Raw genomic sequence first — 25,382 nt, 5'->3', positions numbered from 1 at the left:
TGAAGATTTCCCTGTTCCATCCCCACCGTTTTTCACGGAGAAGTCATGACAGCTGTCAATAAACACCTTGCATCTCTCCAATATTTCATTGAATTTCCATCATGACAACTGGGCTGTCCTAGATTCCCCACCAACAGTAGCACCTGCACCCCCTGGGACCAATCACTGGCCTACACTTGGACCAATCAACAGACCCAAATTTAAGCCAATCACAGGTCTACAGTTGGACCAATAACAGGCTTGCAGCTGCTATATAAGCAGCACTCCTCTCACACTTTGGGGGTTAAGCTAGCAGGGCTCCCTCAGGTGTACTAACCCCTCTATTCTGCCCCACAAGTCCTGTTAAAATAAAGTCTTGTTCCAGTGGTCCTGTAAATCTGCTGGTGATTTATTTCTCAGACTCAGAAGGCCCTGTAAATCTACTCAGGAATCTTATACTTATGAGAAAGGTTGGAAAGAGCTGTTCCTTTCAAATAAAAAGCAATAAACACGAGGGGCTGTTAGCCCTGAAAAGCTCCAGAGACCAGTAGCTGACAAAGATCAGTGACAGAGACCAGCAATTGTCAGAGTGGACTGACAGCTTCTGGCACACAAGCCAGCATCAAATGACAGCAGCTAGCAGAGTTGACTGATGGCATCCAGCACAAGCTAGCACTGACCAGCAGCTGGCAGTGTCAAAAGATAGCATCTGGATTTAACTAAAGTCAGCTAATGGCATCAAGGGTGCTAGCGGAGTTGCACTTTGCCTATTCATGATTGCTAGCTGAATAAAGCAAAAGAACCCACAAATGATTGACAACATTGGAGCACTGGTAGAATGAGGTAGTGTGACCTCAGTCATTCTTTGGTGTCCCCACAAACTCCAAGACCATGCCTAGTGAAGGGCACAGGAGGGATCATCAGATGGGACTGGGTCTGACTCTTGCCCTGTGATTGCCTACAGTGGGATGGGAAGCAGATCCCTACCCAGGCTCTTTGTGTTTGGTTCCCAGTCTTTCCACAGGACACTAGCAGGAATTACCTTCTAGACTGGCTGCAGAATTAAACAAGACCCGGAAGCCAGCAAGCATTCATTCACAGCATCCAGGAGATGAATGGAATAAGGGCAGACTCTGGTTCAGGTCAGGAGTTTTTCTAGTATGTCCAGTCACTCTGAACAATGTCATCCTGAAACTCCAGGCAGGACAGGAAAAGCCAGGGCAGGCTCTGTCACACCAAGACCTGGGACACACCTGGATAATGACATGAGCTCTGGCTCCCAGAGAGAGCCTCTCCCCCTGCAGAACAATGAGCACAGTTCTAGCAGGACCCTGGCTGACTCCACCCCCAATCACACACCAGGTGGCCCAGGGGATATTTAATGGGGCCAGAGGTGTGAGGTGAGAGCAGGGCACAGGGGGTGCACTTGGAAAGAGACCAGACTTGATGGCATACATCGGTGCTCACAGATAGGCCAGTCGTCTTCAGCAAATGCAGGTCTGTGCCAACTCAGTCTGAGATGCCTGCCCCAGCTAAAGACTCCAAGTTACAAAGACTCCAGGCTTCTCAGGCTTCTTGGGCTGTGGGCAGCTCTGCTGCACACACATGGTGCACACATGTACAACTGGGCCAGAAGCATCAAGTCTAGCACTTTTTAACTGGAAGCCACAGTGAGATCAGGGATCCAGAGAGCACCAGAGCCACCTGCCCTGTGGACGCTACTGGCTGAACTGGTCTCTGCCTCTGTCTCCCTGTCTGGAGACACAGTTCACCCTTTGTCATCTGCACCTACCCACCACTCTTCCAGTGGGAATGGGAGCCCCTCACCTGTGAAGATGGAAGAGAGGAAGGAAGCCCTCCTGGCAAGACCTCCACCCTGCCAGCCACTGGGGACCAGGCATGGGACAAGACTCGGGCACTCATTCCCTCCCCATGCCCGCCTCCACAGCCCCCCAGGCCTCCTTGCCTGCCTGCCTTCCAGAGTGATGAGTTTATCTGCCCGGGACAGAGAGGTGCATTTGACGGCAGAGATGACTCAGGCTGAACTCCTCTGTGAGCAGGCTCCCTGGGGAAGGGATGGGAGAGATGGTATCGCTCCGTTTGTCAGTCAGTCAGGAAATGAGTCTTCCTGCGGCCCCTTTCCCCTCCCCAGTGTGGCACTGAGCTCCACCTAGACACTGTAGCAACTAAGGGAGCTGTAAACATCCCACAGGCTCTGGGTGCTGGAGCCTTGGGGGCACAAGCAGGCAAGAACTAACTTACCCAACCAGCCCCCCCCAAAATGATAAAAAGATAGAAGCAAGCAAACATTTCTCACTGCCCTGCTTTCTGGTGCTGATGCCTGAGCAAACCTCTGAAGCTAGGGAGGTGTCAGGAATTTGAGAGTGGAGAACACATCTGGGAGAGAAGGGACACATCTGGGCCATCCCTATGGTTATCCTAGGGTCCTGTCTCCAGGGCCTTGCCATAATCCCCCCACTAACTATACTGAGTGCATGAGCCTCTTTGTATGACATTTTAGAAAAGGAAAAACTTTTATACCCACAGAAATCAGATGGTGATGTCCTCAGGGCACTTGATAGGGCTGTGTGGGAACTGTCTGAGGGGATGGGAGTGTGATGATGGAGTTGTGGTCATTCAGATATATACATTTGCTAACATTCACCATCTACATGTGGTGTGATAAAAATACAGTGCATGGGCCGGGGATTTAGCTCAGTGGTTCCACTGCCTGCCTCGAAAGTGCAAGGTCCTGCGTTCGATCCCCAATACAAAAAAAAAAAAAAATCCAGTATATGTTTAAATAACAAACATCACAGTAAAAGATCCATTGCCATTAATCCCCCTCAAAATACCCCCTCCCCTTGCTTCAAATACACTTATTCCATTGTTCTTGCCACTTTGTGAACCACTTCTGGAAACCTTCTTTTGTGAGTGTCTTTAGTTGTGCTGTCCTGGCTGCCTCAATGTCCTGAATCGACTCAAAGCCCTTTCTTTTCATGGTCATTTTGGCTCTAGAGAAGAGCAAGAAGTTGCATCGTGCCAGATACAGTAAATAAAGTAGATGAGGTCACACTGTAATGTTTTCATGAGTCTGTCTTTCCATTGGATGGCACCAGGCAGCAACATTCACCAAATTTTTTATCACACCTTGTAAAGACGGGAAAGAAGACTTCCAGAACTGCTTCAAAAGGTGAGAAGAACAATGGGAAAGGTGTGTTCAAAGTGAGGAATATTATTTTGATTAATGGAAAGGTATCTTTTGCTGTAATAAATTTTTAAATGTAAACATTCACTGTATATTTTGATCACCCCGTGTACCCTCTAAAAGAATGCCCGTGGTGACCCATCTCCTTCAACTGGGGCCCAACTCCTAAGAATCCATTCAGCTCTGAGCTCATCAGAGGACTGATCCACTGATGCGTTAACAGCATCATGATCCAATCACCTTCCAAAAATCCCACTTCTGAACACATGAGCCTTTGGGAGACACTTTAGATCTAAACTCTAACAAGCATTATCCTCTCTTTCCCCTTCGCTGCCCTCCCCTCCTCCTCCTCTTCCACCTCAAGGCCAAGAAAGCATTAGTCACCCAGGTTCCCGCTACCACTGGTGTTGTGCTTGTCATCATCGCTGTGGAGACACCTGCTTCTGGGAGTGTCCTGGGAGGTGGCCTTGTTCTCCACATGGTCTTTCTCAGCCAAGCCAAATCAAGCCCTGCCCACTGTTGTCAGGGGCCTCCAGGCCATTCCTGTCCACCATGCAGTTGCACAACTGGGTGGTGCTGGGAAGAAGTAAATATCCCTCCCTGGCTCCCCAGGGCTGAAATTCCAAACACTGTGGCTTCTATTTCTTAGGTACCTCTTCTGCCCTCTAACCATTGAACAAGGGGAAGTGGGGAGGCTTAGCCTTGGGGTGAGAAGAAGGACCTGGTGGTATCCATGTGCAGTGTTAGGGGTTCTATAAAGGAAGGGAGCCAAAAGCCCCATCCCGACTGTCAAGATGTGGGTGTTTGTGTGACCTCTTCTGGGTCAGTGCACCTCCCTTGAACCTCATTTAACAAGAACAGAAGCAACACTTCCCTCAAAGGATGGTTGGTGGGCTCAAGTGAGATACAGGCTGTGAATCCACTTAGCAGGTAACAGTAATCAGGGACAGACAGGCTGCCTGTGCAGTGACAGATTACCTCTGGATGCAGAACGAGGGAGCCAGAGCAGGGACAGCAGAGCCTGGGGACTCTGCAGAGGAGGCACTGGGGAGGTGAGTCTGGATGAAGGTGCTCAGGAGCTGGCAGGGGCTCCAATGGGGACAGATAACAGGCGACTTGGGGAAATGCTCTCCAAGGTTGAAAGCCCAAGGTGCTCTATTGCTAGGAGCTTGACTCCATAGCCCAGTAGCCAGCATGGGACAGGGAGCCCCTCTCTGACTCCTCTCAGCTCCTGCCATTCTGCCTTGCACTGGACCTGGCACACAGCAGTGGACACAAGCTGAGCCCACTTGACAGAGGGCAGCCAGCTTGGAGCTGACTCACTCACCCACAAGTTCCTAACTGAGCCGATTAATTGAGTCATTACTACAGCCTCCCAGGAGGTCTGGGAGCTGGCCTGGCTCTCGGGGACCAGGTGCAGGGCTGCAGGACAGGCCGGCAGAGCCCTCAAGAGGCAGGGTAGTCCTCTGCACTCCCAGCTCTGTCCACCTGGCGAGCTGATGTCCACTGGAACAAAATGGGTTTGGGCTCTGGGACAGATCTGGAGAGGGGCCAGAAGGGGAGGCAGGGCTGGAGCAGACATAGGGGCCCTAGAATAGGAAGGGGGTGCCCTAAGTGAGTGAAATGATTCCACAGAGAAATGCGTTACCCTTTCCTGCCACACCTTCTGCTAAGTTTGGAGTGTGAATGAAGGTGAGAGTGACCGTGAAGTGCGAATCCTGGGGCAGAACATTTAGGATGTGTGGGAATGGTATGCAATGCCTTCTGCCTATTTTCTCTGCTATTCTTCATAGCTGCTATGGGTAGGAAATGGGCACTACTGCTATTGTTGCCATTTTACAGGTGAGGAGACTAAGGCTCTGCCATTGGACTGAAGCCACATGGCTGACAAGTGAAGGAGTAAGGATCCAAACCTGAGTCCTCCAGGCTGGAAAATTCTGTGGTACCCACACTGTGGCATCCAGCCTAAGGTGTGCATGAACCTGGGAGACAGTGAGAGTGAACTTGAACTTGAGTTTGAATGAATGCAGTAGGGCCATAGGACCATGTCTGCCCACGAATGGGCCCTTCCAAGAACACTCATTCCCCCTTTGCACACAATGCACTCTCCTGAGAACATAGCCCCCCACCCCCCCAGGGCCATGCCCAGTGGAAGGCACAGGAGAAAGCTCGGCACCTCTGCTGAAGGATCCAGCCCTCCTGCTCCCTGTCCCTGCTGTCCACACGACCGTCATCACCACAGTCCCAGGACGTCTCTGCCTCCCTAGACTTGAACAATGCTTCCCTACTTTCACACCTGCTCCCTCCCAGTTCTGGCTCCATATGGAGGGCAGAGGTTTTGTTTAAACACACACACACACACACACACACACACACACACAGGCTAATCACAACCATTTTGGTCTTGTTTTGTTTGTGCAAATAGTAAGCCTCTTCAGTTGCGAGAGATTATATTCATTATTCATTTTAGGACTGAATAAATGCTCTTTTCAAAAATCAACTTTATCATCATGTAATTTACATGAAACAAAATTCTTCCCTTTTTAAGAGTACAAAGGTGATTAAAAACTACAAAGAATATTTAAAATTTTAAAAATTTATTACAGTAAAAGACATATTGCCATTAATCATCCTCAAAATACTTCCCCTTGATTCAAACACATTTACCCCATCATATTGCCACTTTCTGAAGCAGTTCTAGAAGTCCTCTTTCATGAGAGTCTTTATGAGATGTAATAAAAATACTGTAATTGCTGCTGCTGAGTGCCATCCACAGAAAGGCATTTTGTAAAAACATTAGTAAGTCCTCATCTACCTTATTTCTGGGATCTGGCACCATGTGACTTCTGGTTCTTCCTCAAAGTAAAAGTGACCATACAAGGTAAACATTTTGAATCTATTCAGGACATTGAGGCAGCCAGGACAGCACAACTAAAGACACTCACAAAAGAAGACTTCCAGAAGTGCTCCACAAAGTGGCAAGAACAACAGGATAAGTGTGTTTGAAGCGAGGGGGAGGGGGTATTCTGAGAGGGATTAATGGCAATGTGTCTTTTACTGTGATGTTTATTATTTAAACATGCACTGTATTTTTATCACACTGCATATAAACAATGTTAGCAAACGTATATATCCGCATGACCACCACTCCATTGTCACACTCCCATCCCCTAAGACAGTTCCCACACAGCCTTATCGAGTCCACTGCAGGACATCACCATCTGATTTCTGTGGGTGTAAACTAGTTTTTCCTTTGTTAGAATTTTATCTAAATGGGCTCATGCACTCAGTATTCTTTTGTGCTGACTTCTTTCACTCAGCATAACATTTTTGGACTTCATTTGTGTTGCTGCTTGTATCACATATGCGTGTGTTAGTGGTCTGTCTCTTTTTACTCCTCTATACTATCCCATTGTATGCATTCAGTTTTTATCCACAGTTCGTTGGCATTTGGGTTTTTTACAGTTTGAGGGCTATTATGTATCAAGCTGCTGTGAACACTGTATGCAAGTCTTTTTTTTACATATACTTTTATTTCTTTGGGATAAATATTTCTGAGTACAGCTGCATGGTAAGTACAGTTTCACATTATAAGAACCTACCAAACTAGCCCTTAGGATAAATTTTTAGCTCCTTTAGCCTGACCTGCAGAGCCCTGCATGTTCTTTCTTTACAACCCCATCTCTTCTCCTTTTTCCTTTTTCTTACTGCATGTCACCCACACTGTTTCTTGCTGTTCCTCTTCCAGGAATGGTTTCCCCAGGTCTCATGGTAAGATACACTCTTCAGGGAGGCTTTCTAACTATCCCCACCCCATCTGTCTGTGCTCTGCAGGCCTTCTCAAAGTTCCACCTCATTGTGTTAATTACATGGTGGTTTGTGTGATTTCATGTCTAATATTTCTCTCTTCCCTGACAGGCCATCAGAGAACAGGAGTAGTGCCCTTCAACTCCTGGGGACCTAGCACAGCACCCATCACAAAGTAGCCACTTAGTAGGTACTTCAGAGGCCAAATGAAAGTGGCTGAGCCCTGAGGCCCACAGGTCTAGGGCAGGGCTCCTGATGCCTGCTGACGAATCTGGGAACCCACACCTGCAGAGAGACTGAGGCAGCCAGCTGGACAGCAATCCTACCCCAGATCCAATGACAGGCAGCGGGAGGGAAGCAGAGAAGGCAGAAGAGGGAAGGGAATGACTCATCTTCAGAGGCACATGGCAAGGGAGGAGGGGGAAATGCAATTCAGCAGCTTCTTGACCTTTTGCTTGTGTGGGGGACAAATGCTCCAGCCACCAGCTAGCAAGGGTGGCAACGAAGTACTTTCAGAGTCAGGGAAAACACTTGCCAGGGCCACGAGCAATAACAGGAGATTTCCAGCCTCAAGAAGCCAAGTTGCCCTTCCCTACCCCGAGCTTCTGCCACTGCGGTTGTTTAAAAAGCCCCTCATTCCCAAGCTCCCCAGAAGTGGCTGTCCCCACCCAACCCCAGAGGGTGAGGGACAAAGAGCAGCCCAGAGAGAAGATGGCATCTGCCCAGAAAGCAAACCCTTCCTTCTCAAAGGGCAAGGGCAGGATGACTCTGGAGAGGGGATGAACTCACCAGACCCCTTCCCAAAGCACTAGGTGAGGCCAGAGGCAGGGCCCCTGGGCCTGAGCAAAGCCTTCCAGAGGATGTTCTCAGAAATCCTTTTTCATACCTGTAGGAGTCAGGTCCCCCGAGATGGGGACATACGGAGCAGGGTGTAAGTAGAGGAGAGTCCACTGAGAGGTGGAACTTGCTCATCTCTCAGAGGCCCGGCCACCCTGAACAGCTGTCCATGTATTCTGACTCAGCAAAGCAGATCCCCAGTCCCTAAACAACAAACCTGGAGGGGATGGGCAGACTCTTAGCCTAGTGAGGAAGAGGCCCAAGCCTTTGCAAAGCCAGTGCTAATGGATAGAGATTGCCCTCTGGGACCAGGGCTAATCTGTAGCAATCTGCTTTTAATGTCTCATTGACCAGCTCTCTGCATGGTCTGTAACCACCTCACCTTCATGCTGGACATGATTTATAGTTCCTAAGAGGATCTCACTCAGTTCCCACCAGGACTCTTTACTCCTAACCCCTAGAGTGCCCCCAGGATAAGGCATGTTCAACCGGGTCCTGCTACCAAGGAAGTGATCAGGATCATGATTCTAAGCTGCCTAAGTCTTCAAGTGGCTGCTAAGCAGGGGTCCAGGCAGCAAGAAGGACTCAGGGGCAAAGCCTGGGGCTGTTTAGGCATCTGACGCTCTCTCTGAATTCTTCAGGGAGTAGCTCTGATGACCAGGGCCTAGGTTCATAAGGGTGTCAATGTGTACAGATGATGAAAGTATGAATTTTAAGTATGGAAGTTTACCTTGGAGCCTTGATTCCTAACCCTAAAGTGGAAGATGGAAATAATTACCCCTCAGCAATACCTTGTTAGGATTAAATATAGTCATAGTTCCAAAGCTTTGGTGCATAGTTATTATTCAAAAAATGGTGACTCATTATGAATGAACCTTAAATTCTGTAAAATCACTTGTTTTTAACTCTCACATGTATCAAGTGTTTTATAGTTTATGTTTTATAGTTTTTAGTTTGCATTTATTTTCTCATTTACTCCTTTCAGCAGTCTTGGGTACAAACAGAACAAATGCTACTGGCTCCATTTTCCAGATGAGTTAACATAGGCCTGACAGGAAAAAAGGAATTGTGCCATTTCCATAAGACCTAGTGAGTACCAAAACCAGTATTGAAACTTTTGACCTTTACCCTAGATTTTTGCCCCTTGCCCTTGATCTTGGCTGTGCCTGCCAGCTGAGATCTGTTGGATTCAGTGTGCGGCCATGCTACAAAGAACTTCAAAGGCTTTGTGAAAGTTTCACAAGCCCCATTTTTCTGAATAAAAATGAAGGGTGGGTAAACACGCCAGATGGTTGTAAAATGACACATGAATCTGGGATTAGGGCTGAGGCTGCAGCTCACATTGAGGCTGGGAACAAGGGCATTCTCTGGAAGAAGGTTGGCCAGAAGGTTCCCAGAACCAAAGCGAGGAAGAAAACAAACACCTCTTGGAGAAGAAGAGGTGACACTGGACCCAGACACCCAGGTTGGGGGTCCTTAGAAAGCCAACAAATGGTGTGTGGACCCATGAGTGATCATGGACATTAGTCTTTCACTTAGCAGAATTGTCAAATGAATTAAAATCCTTTCTGCATAGTGTCAGTTACCTGAGGAAGATAAACAGGTAGGGATGCATTAGTTAGCTATTGCTGCATAACAAATTATCCCCAAATTCACTGGCTTAAACACAGCAGAATTTATTATCTCACAGGTTGTAAGGCAACACTGGCTGGATAGTTCTATTCAAGTCCTTTCCCGTGGTTGCAGTCCAGACACTGGTCACAGCTGCAGGGATCTGAAGGCTTACTGGGGCAGAAAGAGCCACTTCCAAGGTGGTGTACTTGCCTAGCTGACCAGGAGGCCTCTGTGCCTCACAACGTGGGCTTTCCAGAAGGGTTGCTGGAGTGACTTCAAGACAGGGAGTCTATTTCCCCCAAAGCCACAGCACTTTGTATGACCTAGTCTTAGAAGTCACACACAATCACTTCTGCTGTATTTCAATGTTTTAGAAGCAAGTCTCCAAGTCCAGCCTACATTCAAAGGAAACTACTAGGCTCCACCAATTAGGTATTTTTTGCTTTTTGTTTTTTGTTTTGTTTTGTTTTTTGTACTGGGGATCGAACTAGGGACCTTGCGCTTGCAAGGCAGGCTGTGGAACCACTGAGCTAAATCCCCGGCTAGGTTTCACCATTTAAAGGGAACCTCCAAGAATTTGGAGACATATATTTAACCACCCCAAAAGGATTAGACACCCACCAATGGACAACATATGCTCAGAGCAGACCCAGGAGCCCGCCTATGGGGGAGAACCAGCATGCTAGAGGCTATCTCAACAGCACCAGGAAGGTCTATTTGCACTAGTCAGGGCCACTGACTCCATCACAATGCCTCTTGGGAGACTGCATAGGAGGATCCAGTGCCCTGAGGTAGTAGCTGAGATGAGAAGGGAGAAAGCTGCCAGGGAGATGCCAGGACATGGTGGAGGCTGCCTCTGCTCAGGCCTGAGCACCTGGTGGAAGGAGGCAAGGGAAGGAGTCCTGCCCAAAGCTTAGGGGCAGGAGGATTCCCCGTCTGCCTGGCTCCAGCTACAGGAACATGTCTGGGAGTGACTTAGACAACACTCATGGGTCTGGAAAGAAAACTGCCCCTATGCTGTGGGTGTTTGTCCCTTCCTAAATTCATGGCGAGTTTTAATTGTCATTGTAAGAAGATGAAAAGCTTGGGCCTTTAAGAGGTAATTAGGGCTCTACCCTAATGTGTGGGTTTATGCATTAGTAAAAGGACTTGCAGAAGTGGGCTCTTTCTCCTGCTCTTCGGAAGACCAAAGATCCTTGCCAGACACCACCCTCTCCATTCTGGATGTCCCAGGCTCCAGAACTATGAGAAATAAATGTCTATTCATTACAAATTACCCCCACCTCAGATATGCTATTATAGCAACACAGAACAGGCTCAAACACTGCCTTTCTCTGGATCCTCACTGGCTCAGGGCAAAACCTAGCTGATAGATATGAAGCCTGCCTTGCTAGCCTCCCCTCCCAGCATAGTGGCCCACTGGCCAAACTGAGAAGACAGCACCAGGTCCCGCCCACTCTGCCTGCTGGCTTCAGACAAGTGGATCAAAAATGGACACCTGATCCACAGGAGACACTTATTGGCTGACCAAAGGGCCAATCAGAGACTCTTTCTGAAGATTTTGGAACCCTAGAGCCCAGAGCCTGGGAGAGAGCCTGTGGATGAGCTCGAAGCTGAGGTCAGGCAGCCAGGGCAGGCTGGGGTAGGCTGGAGCAGCTATTTTAGGACCATGAGTTGATGAGCAAGCAAAGGAAGCTGATCCACAGAATAAGGCAGGGAAATGGAGCTGAGAGAGCAGCAGGGATGAGACCCTGTGTGGCCTCCAAGGGCAAAAAGTAGGCAGAGTAGGCCATGGGCTCTGGGAAGCTCTCAGCTCATCTGCGACCTGGAGGTTCTTCTCACCATGGGTCCTACAAAGCCTCCTGCATTCCTCTGATGCACACCCTGCTCCTTAAGCAAGCTTGAGAAGGGTTCTGATCTAGGCAGTCAGACACTACCTGCCTAAGACTTGGAGGAAGAGGAGAAAGAGACACAAGGGCCATGGCTTCTTTGTAACACCATCCAGTGGGACATTTTAGTAAAATTGTCACATTTACCCACACTCTTAATGCTCAAGGAATCCAGAGAAACAAGATGTGGCACTTAACTCTTGCACTGATGTTTTCCTGCCCATCCCACTCCTTCTGCTTTCCCTGGGCCTGAATCTCACCAGCAATGAAAGATAAAAGTTCTAACACCAATGCAGATAATTACCCTCTCCGTGCCTCTGGCCAGAGGGCTGCAGGAGACAACAGGTCTACAGAAAGGGCAGCCCTCTGCAGGCTGGCATGTGTAGTCACCTGGGTGACAATGCAGCAGCCAGTGGGGAGATAGGGAAACATCATCTCCACTTGCTGTGTGTCTTGGCATCAGTGGACCTGAAAGCAAGGTGAATTCCTACATAGTAACCACATCCATGGTCAATGCCAGTTCAGTAGGATGGACTATTGAATTATTCATTGGTTTATCCCAATTCAAGAAGCATTTGTTCAGCCCTTTCTATATACCAGGTACACACTTGAAGGCAGCTCAGTCCCCATCCTCAGGAGCTCATCGTCTAGGAGGGCTAAGAAGACATGAACCACACCCACCAGAGGACACACAGGAAGGGACTTCAGTAGCTCACAAGAAAGAAGGATGCACCAGGCCCAGAGGAGTGGCAGGATTTTAGTACGAGAGGAGGGCACAGTAGATGAGAGGCTGATGGGACGTAACACTGCCAAGGACCTAGGAAGCCTGGGCTATAGCTCTAGTTCTGTCATTAACTCTTAAAATCTCCTTTCCCTCTCTTGAGCCTCAGTTTCCCCTAGGTAAAAATGAAGGGATTGACTTAGCAGCTCTGGGAATCACTCAGCAATCCTAGCATTTAAAACTCTGGGAGGCAGGTATGAGTTTGGGGTTAATGCTGGGGAATGAAGTTTGTACACAGTGGTTTTCCAGATAGGCAGTTGCCCTCAGCCAGCTGAGAATCCCAGCTGGTAAGACTCAATCAATTCACCCTTTCCACAAACTTGCTGTTAATCCAACAAGCGCTAGATCCTGGGTGCCAGCCTCTCAGGGCCTGAGGTAAAGCCCCAGCATGTGGAGTGACAGAGAACCTTAAACACCTTGGAGAGGCCCTGAGTGTCTGCAGGGAGGACATCCTTCCCACCCAGTGAGGCTACCTACATGAACTTTAAGGCAAAAACAAAACAAAAAAACCTCCAGTGGGCTAATTTGCCACGCAACAACCTGGCAACCAGTTCACTAGGATAAGCTGCATTGTCTGTTCCCCAGCCCACCACTCCAGCAAAAGGGTCCATGAGCTTTGTAATTATGCTAATTGACAGTGTCCTGAAGTGATTTGCCTTCAGCTTCTCACAGATTGACCACTTAGGAAACGGAGGCAAGATGACACTGAGACATGTACCAGGAACAGAGAACAGTCCAACATGACTTGTTACTGAGGGTGCCTGGGACGGAAATCAGTTTAGAACAATCCGCCAAGGTCAGATCATGGAATGTCTTACATACTGGCCCAAGGAGACAGGATTAGAGGAAGAGAAATGGCCAAAAGAAGCTGAGTTTTAGGAAAATCTACTGACAACAATGGGTGACCTGGAGGGTGTTGGAGGAATGCTCAGAAAGGGGACTGAGCTGAGCAGAGGCCAAGGGACTGGAAAGAGGATGGAAGAGATCAAGTAGACAGTAGAACCTACAAGATTTGAACAGCGACTGGAAGTGGGGAGCAAGGGAAGAAAGGCACAGAGTAGCCGGGGAAGTTTTAGCTCTCTTCTCAGCACAGATCCACCACACCTCACACCTGAGTCCCAACAGATCACAGGACTGTCCACAGAGCACAGATGACACCTGGGATTCCCAGCATTCAGAAAGCCTCCCTCCCTGCCATCAGTTACCCAGAACGGGGTGGCGGGGGGGCATTCTGCCTTTGGCCCTGATGCTTGTTTGAGAGTGAAGAAGGTTCCCTGCCCCCCAGCCGCCAGGGTCCCCCAAGCCACTCTGAAGGAAGACAGCAAAGGCAGCAAAGAGCTGAGGGGCTGGGCCAAGGGGAGGCCAAGCCCCCTGCTCTCATCAGAAGCCTCGCCAGTATTTTTAGCACTGCAATCAAGATCAGGGCCCGCCTTTGGCTCGGCTCAGACAGCCTGGGCCTAGCAGGGCTGTTAAAAATGTAACAAATGGCACACACTGCAATCAGTGGTGGCGGGCGTGGGGCTCCCAGCCGGGCAGCAGCTGTGGCATTGGAAGCTCTTGGCCCTAGATTCTGGCAGGGGAAAGGAGGTGCAGCCTCCCTAGAACATACTGGGCTCTGAGGTCAGCTGCCCCACGCCCATGATGCCAGGAAGCATGCAGGTATCATCCCCATCCCAGCTCTGCCTGCACAGGACCTTTGCCTTGCACTGCCCAGAGGGGTCAGCTCTGTGAGCCTGGGGAAGGAACAGGTTGGATAGAGCAGGCTATGGAGAGCCCCTCCTGCCTACTGAAAGGGGTGGACATCACTGCCCCCCATTTTTCTGCTCTGGTAGGAAGCAGAGCTTTGCTGAGAGCTCCCTGCCAAGACTGTGTCCCTCCCAGGGGTGGGAAGGTGCAGGGGGCAGCCTGGGACAGTGCAGGCTTACAGAGCAGAGACCTGGAAGGCCTGGGTTTGAGCCATTTCTGCCACTATATGACAGCTTTCGAGCCTCAGGCAATCACTTCTCCTCTTTGGCCTCCATGGCTCTATCTGGAAAATGACAAGGCCAGAGCGGAGTGCAAACATGACAGATTCTCTGAGCTAGCAGCAGGCTGAGAGCAGAATGATGGCTGCTTCGGGGGCCTACCTCCCACAGCATCCCACTGCTGGCCAGGCAGAGTGTAGCCCTGCAAGAGGGGCTGCCCTCAGGGCTCCCTTCAGAGCAGGAGCCCCTGGATGCTCTCCAGAAGAAGGGCCAGCACAGGATGCTTTTGAAGTTGTATCCTTCCCAGCCAGGAGTTGAGAGAGCTCTGTGGGGTGGGGAGAGTACATGGAAATGGGTATGGAACATGGGCCGCTGGACAAAATTCTAAAGGCCAAGCTGCCCCACACTTTCATTCTACAAACAGTAGAACTAAAGTTAGTGGACAGAGAGTGAGCTTCAGGTGACCCAACCAGACCTGTGCCTGTAGGGAGTGTGCATAGGATATCAAAGGCAGGAGCCAGCACTACTTCCCTGGCCCTTCCCTGAGTCTTTCCAGTGCCTTCCCTCAGGGTTTCCTCCAGGGTTTCCTGATCTTCCCCAGCTGAGCCCTCAGCCTCACATCCAAGCTGTGGGCTGCCAGGCTGCCTGTGCAAGGCAAGGGCTGCTGGTGTTTACTGAACTCGTCGTAAATCTGTGTTGACCTGCCTCGGCATAGCATTCAGCTGACAGATGAGCTGTCCTGCAAAGCTTGCTTCACTGCCTATCCCAGAACCTTCCCACACCTCAGTGGGACAGATTCAGGCCTGACCAGCTGGGCACCTTGCAGAAGGAAGCACCAAGAGGCCATCCCTGCCATCTCCCAGTCCACAACCATGCCAAATCAGCATCTTCTTAAGGACATGCCCTGGACAAGTGTGCTCCACCTCTGCTTGGCCCTGTAGATGTTCAGCAGCTGGAAGGGCCCCCTGCCAAGCATGGGAAACCCTGCTCCCTTCTCTGCTGGGGCTCAGCTGAACCAGTGATGCTGGAGCCAAGGACAGGGAAACTGTTCATACCACCTGTCCTGCTGCCCTGCATGCACTGCATGCTTCCTCCTGGAACGCAGGAGAGGCCCTGTGTTGGCAACCACACTCAGGGTGTGCAGACTAGAACACCCCAAGGCTGGCATATGGCAGAGGAGTGCATATCACTGTGGGGTAGGGAGGTGGTGCATCTAGTGTTTCCTCAACACCTCAGAAGGTGGGATGAGAATCTGCCGTCTAACAGCCTCAGGCCACACAGCCTGCTGAAAGCTGAGGTCCACACCTAGCACTGCAGATGGCTCCCAGGGAGGCAGGTGCAGAGGTTCTCTCATGGCTGCTGCTGCTGCCTCTGCTCAGCCTGGGAGACTTGGCAGTGCCCAACTCCTAAAAGCAGCCAGAGAAGAGCTGAGCTACCCTCATGACCGAAATGGCCTGTTAAGTGGTAGTGGGCTTGGCTATGACCCTTTCTGAGTTAAGGGAGGCTCTTTGTTGAGGGCTCAAATCCCCCTAACAGCCGCTGGCTATAGAGGACCAAGATGGGCTGGTTGGGACCACAGAGGGTAGGAAGGACACTGAAGAGAAGCAAAAAGATGGGGGCTCTCTAGAAACAATCAATGGAACAATGACTTCTCCCCAGAGGTAAGGGGAAACCCTATACTCCAATGAGGAAAGCATCCAGATGTAAGTGCCCCAAGGAGGGAAACAGGCTCCAGAAGGATAGAGCTGGGAGGAGGCAGTGGGAGGGAGAGGGTGGAGAAACTGGTCCCCTCTTTTCTTCAGCAATTTTAAAACCATTGAACATTCATTTGGTTTCAGTACGGCCTGTTATGAATTGCATATTTGGGTCCCCTTCCCAAAATTCACTGATGAAATGTAATCCTCTAAGTAGTGGTATTTGGAGGAGGTACCTTTGGGAGGTGATTAAGTCATGAGAGTGGAGTCTTCATGAATGGAATTAGTGCCCTTATTTTAAAAAACACACACACTAGAGAGCTCCCTTGCCCCTTCCACCATATGAGCATGCAGCAAAAAGATGATCTATGAACCCTGAAATCCATCCTCAGCAGACAGTGAATTTTTTGGTACCTTCAAGTTAAACTTTCCAGCATCTGGAACTGTAAGATATAAAGTTCTATTGTTTATAAGTCACCTATGTTCATGTTATAGCAACATGAACTGACAGACATAGCCCCACTCCCAGAAGGAAAGAACCATCATCACATTTTATAGATGAGGAAACTGAGGCTCAGAGAAGTTGAGTAACTTGGTCACAGTCCCCCACCTAGTACACAGACACAAATGGAAAGCACACTCCCAATTTGGACATGAACTAATCAGACCTTCACAATCAGTCAGCTGATTGAATTTTCCCTGAAGTCCCTGACTAGAGGGACTGCCCATAGTCCAGGCCCTCAGAGAGCAAGGTTGGCCGCCATGTGTGTTTGTGCATGGTAAGAGTTTCCCTGAACCTGTTGCTTTTTTCTACAGGGAAATTCCCTGGGGAGTGGCAGCCCCATAGGCCATTAGCCCCGAAGTGAATGCATCTTTCCAGCCTGTGGGACTAAGGTAGCAGGAGAAAATCCTGGGCCATTTCCAGGAAGGGCTCCTCAAATAAACTTCATCCATTCATGTCCTTGTTCAGGATGAGGCTAGTGGAAGATTTGGCCATGGATCTCCCTCCCCTTCTGATCCTCAGCTTCCTTGACTACAAAGTGAGGGATTAGACTAGGAGATCTCTGAGCCTCATCTCAGCCCAGCTCTAGGACTCTAGAAAAGACTCTGCTCAGTGACTCCATCTCCAATGTCAGTCCCAACTTCCACCTGTCCCTAGTATCTCTGCCCCTCTCTGGTGACATCACTCTAGCTGAATGTCCTGTGCACATCATGGACTTGAGGGAAGAAGAGTAAAAACACTAAGAAATCAGTAGTCACCAGGTGTGATGATTTATGTCTAGATATCCCCCCAAAGCCTCATGCACCCCTAGGTAGGGCTTTTGAGAAGTGATTGAATCATGGGGCACTATTGCTAAATGTGGTTAGGGGTGTCACTGGGGAGTGTGATCTGGAAAGGAACATGTTCCTCTATGGCTCTTCCTGTCATTCTACTTCCTAGCTGATGGTGTGGGCAGCTTTCCTCCATCTGGGCCCCTCTGCCATGCCATTTCTGCTTAGAAGCAGCCCACTGTGAACCAAAACCATGAGTCAAAATAAACATCTTCTCTTTTAAATTGCAGGTGTGGGTTATTTTGTCCCAGCAATGAAAAAGTGACTAAGACTCCAGGTGAGTAACACAAAGGTGCCACTGGTACTGTGCCACACCAATGACAGAGAGGAGAAGATATTCCTGCTTTTGTGGAGCACCTATTTTTTAGTGATGGAGACAAGACCCACTTGGGAAGTGAGGAGGAAGCTCAGATTTACAGTAACAGACAAAGCAACAAGAACCAAGCAAAGTAGACAAGCAGACAGGCCATATGGGCACCTGCCCTAAAGACCCAGTTGGAACAAGACATGACCACAAGATCCACAAGTGATAGAAAACTTCCTGCAAAAGGTAAAGAAAGATGCAGACCACCAAGGCCAAAGAAAAGGAGCAAAATCCAGGTCTGTCTCAGCATCACAATGCCCCAGAGACCTCTCCATGGGAGAGATCATGGCAAGCACAGCAGAGAAGATCGACACAGTGGCCCACTGGGCAGACCCTTGGGATGGTCCTGAGCAGAGAGACATTATCTGTTGCCATCATAGGTACTTGGACCCGAAAAGGACCTGGCCAGGCTGGGGCAGTGGGTAGTAGGTAGCAGATGGAGGAGAAAGGGACAATTCCACTCTGACCATCAAATATGTTGGCTTCACAAGTACAGGATGGGCTAGAACTCATTTCTCACCATCACATAGAAACCAGGCTCAAAATTTAGTAGGAAACCAACTTGTGAAGAGATGAGAAGACAGTGAGGACACTTGTGTCTACACCTAAGAACCTGGGCCTGAGCTGCATGAGCAGAATAGTGGCCAGTGGAGGGAGAAGTCGTGAAGCTCTGTGCTCAATCCATGTGATGGTCTCCCACCACAGAACCGACAATGACAACCAGGCAGCTCCACAAGAGAGCCATCAGACCTGTTGGGGAAGGGCTGAAACCATGTCATGTATTTAATTTTTCAAACACATCTGATGCTGTATTTTTAAAGTCTCCAGCACTACTAACTCATTCCATCGTGATGACTCTGTGAAGCAGACACTATTGTCAGCCACCTTGGGGTGGGAGGATGAGAAAACCAAAGTGCAGAGAGCTTAAGTGGCTTGTTCAAGGTCATCCTCTAGTAAGTTGTGCAGTCATGGCTCCACCCCAGGAGACCTAGCTCCAGTGCATGTGCTCCTGACCCTTGTGCTAGTATACCCCAGTCACAAAGAGCTGGGTGGGGGCTGAGAGTCCCAAGTCCTGCATAGGAGAAACTCAGAGTGGTGGGCTCAGTGGTGTGCACACAGTAGGCAGGACTCCAGATTGAAGCCAGGGCCTCAGGAATATCATCAGAGGCTGCATGCAACTCTGCATGTGAGAGGTTGAGGACTGCTCATCCTCACCCCTACTCTGCTGTTTCCAGGGCTCCCAGACTCTCCCACTACCCAGGACTCTCCCACTGCCTCTGTGTCTGAGAGCACTTGTGCTAACCTTTACTTTTCCTAGATATTTTCTCTGTACTTTTTTTGCCCCCCTCCTCAACCAAATTATATATATTCCAAAGCCAGAGACTACACCTGTTCTTCTGACCCTCCCATTGTCTACCTTCATCTAGGTACTGGATGGATTAGGGAATCAAATTACAAGACACAAAGGACTTCTACAATTCTCCTCAACTTCTCACTCACACAGAATTGCCCTTTGCCTCAGCCCAATTGCAAGAATATATTATCTTTGATGACCTTCAGTAATGGACTCAGTACCACTCAAGGCACCTACTCCATCAGTAGGTGGACATTTCCATTAGAAGGAGAGCATCCTGATATTATAGGACAGCATGGGGGTGGTACAGGAAAGGAGGTGATGTGAAGTGGGATTCAGGGCCATATAGGCTGAAATCTTTCATGCAAAAAGAACATAGCACCTTCTATTTGTGGGAAACCTGAGATAGCAGATCAGAGCCTCCTGGTGCTATAGAAAGGAAGCAGGAATGATCCCCCCCCCCTTATAGGAGCAGGTGACAGAAGCAATGAAGACCTGGGACTGATGGTTACAGAATGAAGAGCAGGACAGAGAAGGCATGAATCCAAGATTCTGGCTCTCAGGGCTTTCCAACATGCTGACACTCAGTGAAGAGGCCCAAAGTGGTGCTTCATGCCACATGCCATCTGATGGCAGGGTCTCAGAACCAGGAAATGTTTAAACACACTTTCCCCACTTCCTGGGGCTATATGAAAGGAGATATGCTACAAGTGTAAAATACACCATGGAATTGAGAAAAAAGATATAAATATTCTATTAGTAATTATAAAATACTGAACACATATTAAAATGATACTATTTTGAATCTATTGTGATATATATCTATATCTATATATAGAGAGAGCAAGGCAGACAGACAGATACACACACACACACACACACACACACACACACTTGGGAAACCCTTGAAGGATGAGCCACAGGCAGGAAGAGATCAAGAAGGGGACACACATGGTGTGGGGCAGTGGGATCCACTGGTTGGGAGAGGAGGTTCCTGATGGAGCAGTAGAAAATGAATCAGAGTGGTGAGGGCTGTCTCCCAGTTGTGCCCCCTCAAAGGACCTGGCTTTGTCCCCATCCAGTTCCAAACCAGACTTCACTATTTATGGCCTGTCTCCTCAACACTCAGTCACTGACTAATCACTAAAGAGCACCTGCCTTGGGCCAGATACTCTGTTAGATGTTGGGACCACAGCAGGAAATGAGACTGACTGGGTTCCTATCCTCCAGGAAGACAGGAACTGCAGGGTAGAAGAGGCAGAAGATTACAGTGTGGGTGCACTGTCCTCATCACACCCAATCCCAGCCAACGCAGTCCTAGCAGTGGATCCATGGGTCCTTTTCAAGGAAACAGCACAACCCCTGGCCCCTTCCTATTTGCTGACCAGTCCCAGGCAGTCAAGTCTGAGAGTCTAGTCACAACAGCCCAGTCTGAGGGTCACACTTGGATTACCTGGGAGCCTTGGTGGGCTAATGAGGGCATCAAAGGCATTGAAGGGCCTCCTTGCCTGCTTTAGCACACCTGCTGGCCCTGTCCAAGGTGCTGAAGCGACCAAGTGACTGTCTTCTTGAGAAGGGAGGAAACTACCTAACTCCTACTCAACTAAACACTTCTCAGACTAATGGGGCAATGTACCTGTGCCTTAATTCCCAGACCTACCATACCTGGATTCCCAGGACTGTCTCCTCTGATCTTATTTCTCCCTCAGCCAAACTCACTGAAGAACCAACCTACAAGGGCAGGAAAATGGGGGCTGAGACCAGCTGTCTCCCCCACTCTCCCAGTCTGACACAAAGGAGGCCAACAGAGGCAAGAAAATCACCCTGGGCCCTCCTTCTATGGACCCCCATCACCCATTTACATGACTCCTTGGGTTTCCCAAGAATGTAAGAAGAGATGAAAGTCCCACTCTTGTAACCCACAAGTCAGAAATTGAGCTTGGAGTTCTCCATGCATATTATACTAAAGTCAACTATGCAGCCCTCCCTCACACATGCACACACATGAATAGAATGAGAAAGATGAAGAAACCATCTGATATATAGAGATGGCCTCAGTACCAGAGGCTCTGTCACATCCCTGACCCAGTTGATAACCAGTAGTCCATTCAGGTCACAATGACAGCAGGTCTTGTGACAAGGGAGGAAGCTCAGTGAGGCCAATCAGAGGTGGATATTTGAAGAGTCCATCCTTCTGGCTGAAATCTCCTTCACTAAAGATTTTTTTCTCTGAAGAACAGATCTGTGCAGCCTTGACTGTTCCTGGAGAATCAAAGTTCAGCAGGAGAAATGGAAACTGAATTTGAGAGCAGCCTCTAGAAAGAGAAGCAAGAGAGGCCAGCTTTGTGTAACCTTGAGTAAGTCATGTTTCCTTTGACTTTCCTTTGACCACCTCACCCTTTCCAGTAAATTATTGCAAAGGTCTCTGACTGCCTCTGCACTGAAGGCCCCAAGGAGACATGAATAGCATGCCCATTAGAAGCAACAGGAGCAACGTACATGCCAAAGGATAGCCAACATGTCTGCAGGAAACCAGCCTGGCACTCAACACTATGGGAACATGGGAAGAACACAATGTCCCCTGCATCCCTCTGCACCCCACACCTCTCTATATCTACTCTAACTGACAACAAACAAAGGATCCTGGCACAGTGCCTTTCCTGTAGCAGCTAGTCCACCATCCCAAAAAAGACTCAAAGTCTTTCTAAGGGGGTGGTGGAGGCAAGACAGGCAGAGAGAGGAGAGGCAGAACAAGGTCAGGGAGGCTGGGCGAGTAAGAGGGACCCCAGCTGCCATCATTAATCACCTTCCCTGGCAACTGCATCTCATGAATCAGCACCTGTGATACTAATACAGGCTGCTGCAGGGATGGAGGTGACATAGTCACAGGCTGGACGTGATTGCATGGTGGAGGGTGACAGGGTTGAGTTCTGCTTTCAGGGCTGAATCACAGTTAGATACACACACACACACACGTGTGTGCATGCACTCACATGTGCACAAACATTGCCATTCTGCAGAGCACAAAGCCCCCTCCTCCTCCTGCCACCCCATCTGTGCTCAGGCTGCAGCCCCTCTGCCTGCTCCCCAAAGCCAAGTAGGACAAGGAAGGCAACTGCTGATTAATGTTTTACACATTAGGAATTCTATGAAGCCAATACCATTAGAGGGTCAGGGACTGTGTAAAGAGGCAAACTGGTATCATGGGAAGTGTGTGGGACAATTGAGGACACATCTGTCCCCTCCCTGTGCTCATTCAACCTGCTTGCTGAATGAGTTCCCAGGAACCTTGCTACCAACTAGCTGTGTGACCTTGGCCAACTCACATCCCCTCTCCGGGCCACAGTTCCAACATCTGTGCAGTGACTGGGTTGAACTACAAGATCTCCAAAGCCCCTTCTGGCTCCAACAGTCTATGGTTTCTGCTTCTATAAGCTATGTGCATGTCTCAGCAGATGGCCAGCAGCAACAGTCATAGGCTGAGCTGGTTCCCACCAATTCCCTGTAAGAAATGAGCACATACAGCAAATGCTGTTTTTGGTTTCTATCCATGCAACAGTCAGTGTTTATAATAAAAATCCTGAATTGTCAACTGTTTCATTATAAGCAAGGAAGGGGAGGGCAGAGCAGAACCAAACAGGATTTCAGGTGGACTCATCACAACTCCCACTCTGCTAACAGAGAAAAGCAATCTCTCTCTCTCTCTCTCTCTCTCTCTCTCTCTCTCTCTCTCTCTCTCTCTCTCTCTCTCTCATTATCATACCAGAATTCTAAGACCACCCACAAGATCCCTGCCTCTTCGCATATTGTATATTTGCCTACAGGCTCCCCTTTCCCTATAGTGTGGGTGGAAGTCACGAACATGGTGGGGAGGCAAATAGGGCCTCAAATCAGTTGATTCTGAGATACATTAAAAGGAAGATTAAGCCAGATATGGTGGCACATGCCTGTTACCCCAGCACTCTGGGAGGCTGAGGCAGGAGGGTCACAAGTTTGAGCCCAACCTGGACAACTCAGTGTCTTAGCAAGTTGATTTAGTCTCAAAAAACAAAATGGGCTGGGGATGTAGTTCAGTGCAATGACCCTAGGTTCAATCTCTAATACTGGGGGGGGGGGGATTATCTTGGGTGTGCCTGACTTAAAGGGGTGATGGTCCCTAAAAGAGGGACCAACACTCCCTGACAACAGAGCTAGATTCTCCTGGTGTCTATAAAGTGAGCTGCAGCATGAGACAGCCTGCAGGAACCGCATGACAAGGACCTGTAAGCACCACTAGGCACCAAGAGAGGCTCTTGGTGTCAGCCAGCAAGAGAAGGGGATCTCAGTCCTATGACTACAGGGACTGAATCCTTCCAACAACTGCAGGAGCTGGAAGGAGGACTTCAGCCCTAGTGAGAATAAAAGTGAGCCAATGCTTCAACTGCAGCTTGGTGAGACCCTGAGCAGTGATCCCAGCTAGGCTGAGCTGGGACTCGACTCTCAGACACTGTGAAATGATCAAGTGTATGTTGTGCTAAGCTGCTGCTTCTGTGGTTATTTGTGACACAGTAATAGAAAAATAAATACAAATATCCAACCAAATAAAAAACCACATAAACAGCACCTCCTGACAGGGTTTGCCTGTGTCTCTCTTTGTCACCAAGCACAGGTGGCCTGCTGCCACTGCTGTGTGCGAGTTGACCAAGACTCCTTCCTCTGACCTGCATCACTGAGACCAGGACACAAAGACAAGCAGCCACTACCCAGGGAGGGCTGCCTCTCCCTGCATGAAGGCAATGACATCTGTCCAGCCCCCCACCGACACAGAATGGCAGGGTCCACCCCAGGGGACAAGTGCCCTTCCATTTGTCCCAGCCATTATGGTAATGGCAGGCAAATGACCGTGTCAGCTTCCAGGCCAATTGACAGCCAATCTGTGTGTTAGGTCAGTTGCTGCAGGAGGGTCTTTCATTCCCACCCTCAGAGCAGAGCACCTTGGCACCTTCTTCAGACACCTTCTGCCCTTCCTCTTCCTGTGCTTCCCTCCTGCTTTCCCTCTCTGCCTGCCCTGTGGGTACCAGCCTGCTGCTTCTGTCTGCCACTCTGCCTTACTGTATCAGGAACCTCATCCAGTGTGACCCTGGAAGGCAGAGGCAGGGACAAACTGAGGGTTTATACTGCGTGGTCTTAAGGCTCAGAGATGGAATACAGCATCCTCCCCACCCTTCCATCCAACACCTGCCAGCTTTTCCCTGATTTGCAGTGGTTGAGGAGAATCTCCAGAGATGAGTAAGACCCAATAGTATAGTCCTGGGCCCAGAATATCTGTCTGCCCACTCTCCCCTGACTATGCCAAGGGGGCCGCTGCCCTCCAGCCCCTGCAGGAGGCACCTGCAAGAGATACACCTTTGCCTGGAAGCAGCCCAAGACCTCTCAGTGTCCCTGTCCTCCTTCCCTCACATCCTGGTCCCATCTTCCATGCAGCCAGATGGGAAGTGTGGAATGGCGCCAGATGGGGCAGCAAGGTTTCTGGGACCTTATCCAAGGAAAGCTGAAAAGACCTTAGAGTTTATCCCTTTATTATAAACAGAGAAACAACACTAACCCTATGTCTGACCACTTGGGAAACACAAACACAGGAAGGAGTACAGGGAAAAGAGATCAGTTCATAAGCCACCTGGGGCTGATTTAGTTCCCTGGAGGTTTGTCTGAACATAACTGCAAATGTCCCTGCCCCAAGGCTAGGCTCCTGAGTACTCAGAATTCACAGTCACCCCCTTCTGTGCTTTGAGGGCTCTCCATACCAACTTTCCCCCTTCTCTGAATATAGCAGCCTTTACCCTCTCCTGCATTGAACAGGCTGAGCTGGGTCTTCTTGATGTGGTCTCTTCAAGACACCAGTCAAAACTTCCTGCACAGCTTGTCAAAGATGGAGATGGGATTCCTGGCCCATTTAATAAATTCTTCAAGTCTCATGCACATTAAGATTTGAAATCCCTATCTAGTTTCTCTGCAGCATGGTTCTTTTACTTTGTTACCAAATAAATACTCTGATGAAACCAGGTAGGCACAAGACCATATGTTTGATCCATTTATTAGGTTATGTGGTACTGGACTATTTACTTAACCTCTCGAAGTCTCAGGGGTATTTTTTGTTTGTTTGTTTTTGTTTTGGGGGGGGGGTGGTACCAGGGATTGAACTCGGGTCCTTGCACTTGTGGGGCAGGTGGCAGAACCACTGAGCTAAATCCCTGGCTCATCTAAGTCTCAGTTTTCACAGGTATAAAATGGAAATATTCTCATAAAGACCAAAATACCACCTATTCAATTCACATTAATCAAGCCTATATTCTGTGCCAAGTACAAAGGCAAACATGAGAGGCTCTGTTCTCCTGAAAGTCAGTCTTGTAGGGTAAACACATGTTTTTAAAAATTGAAAAAAAAAAAAAAACCAGGTTGGCATGGTGGTGTGTGCCTATAACCCCAGCACTTGGGAGACTAAGGCAAGAGAATTGCCGGGAGTTCAAAACCAGCCTGGACTACATAGCGAGACCTTGTCTCAAAAAAACAAAAACAAACA

At 49.1% G+C, this 25,382-nt stretch overlaps 1 long non-coding RNA gene across 2 annotated transcripts in view; it reads right to left on the bottom strand.

The window, feature by feature from the left end:
• Positions 1-25,382, bottom strand: part of LOC101714320 (uncharacterized) — a 96,035-nt gene that overhangs the window by 43,095 nt on the left and 27,558 nt on the right. For both annotated transcript variants that reach the window (XR_205747.4, XR_015451692.1), the window contains one exon: positions 1-25,382. This exon is cut by the window's left edge and continues 43,095 nt beyond it; it is cut by the window's right edge. This is a non-coding gene — a long non-coding RNA (uncharacterized LOC101714320).

Source organism: Heterocephalus glaber, unplaced genomic scaffold (genome assembly GCF_053883595.1).
Source record: "Heterocephalus glaber isolate CG9 unplaced genomic scaffold, H.glaber_assembly_v1.0 deba00001429, whole genome shotgun sequence".
Classification (NCBI taxonomy): Eukaryota; Metazoa; Chordata; class Mammalia; order Rodentia; family Bathyergidae; genus Heterocephalus; species Heterocephalus glaber.
This window is presented reverse-complemented; position numbering and strand designations above follow the sequence as displayed.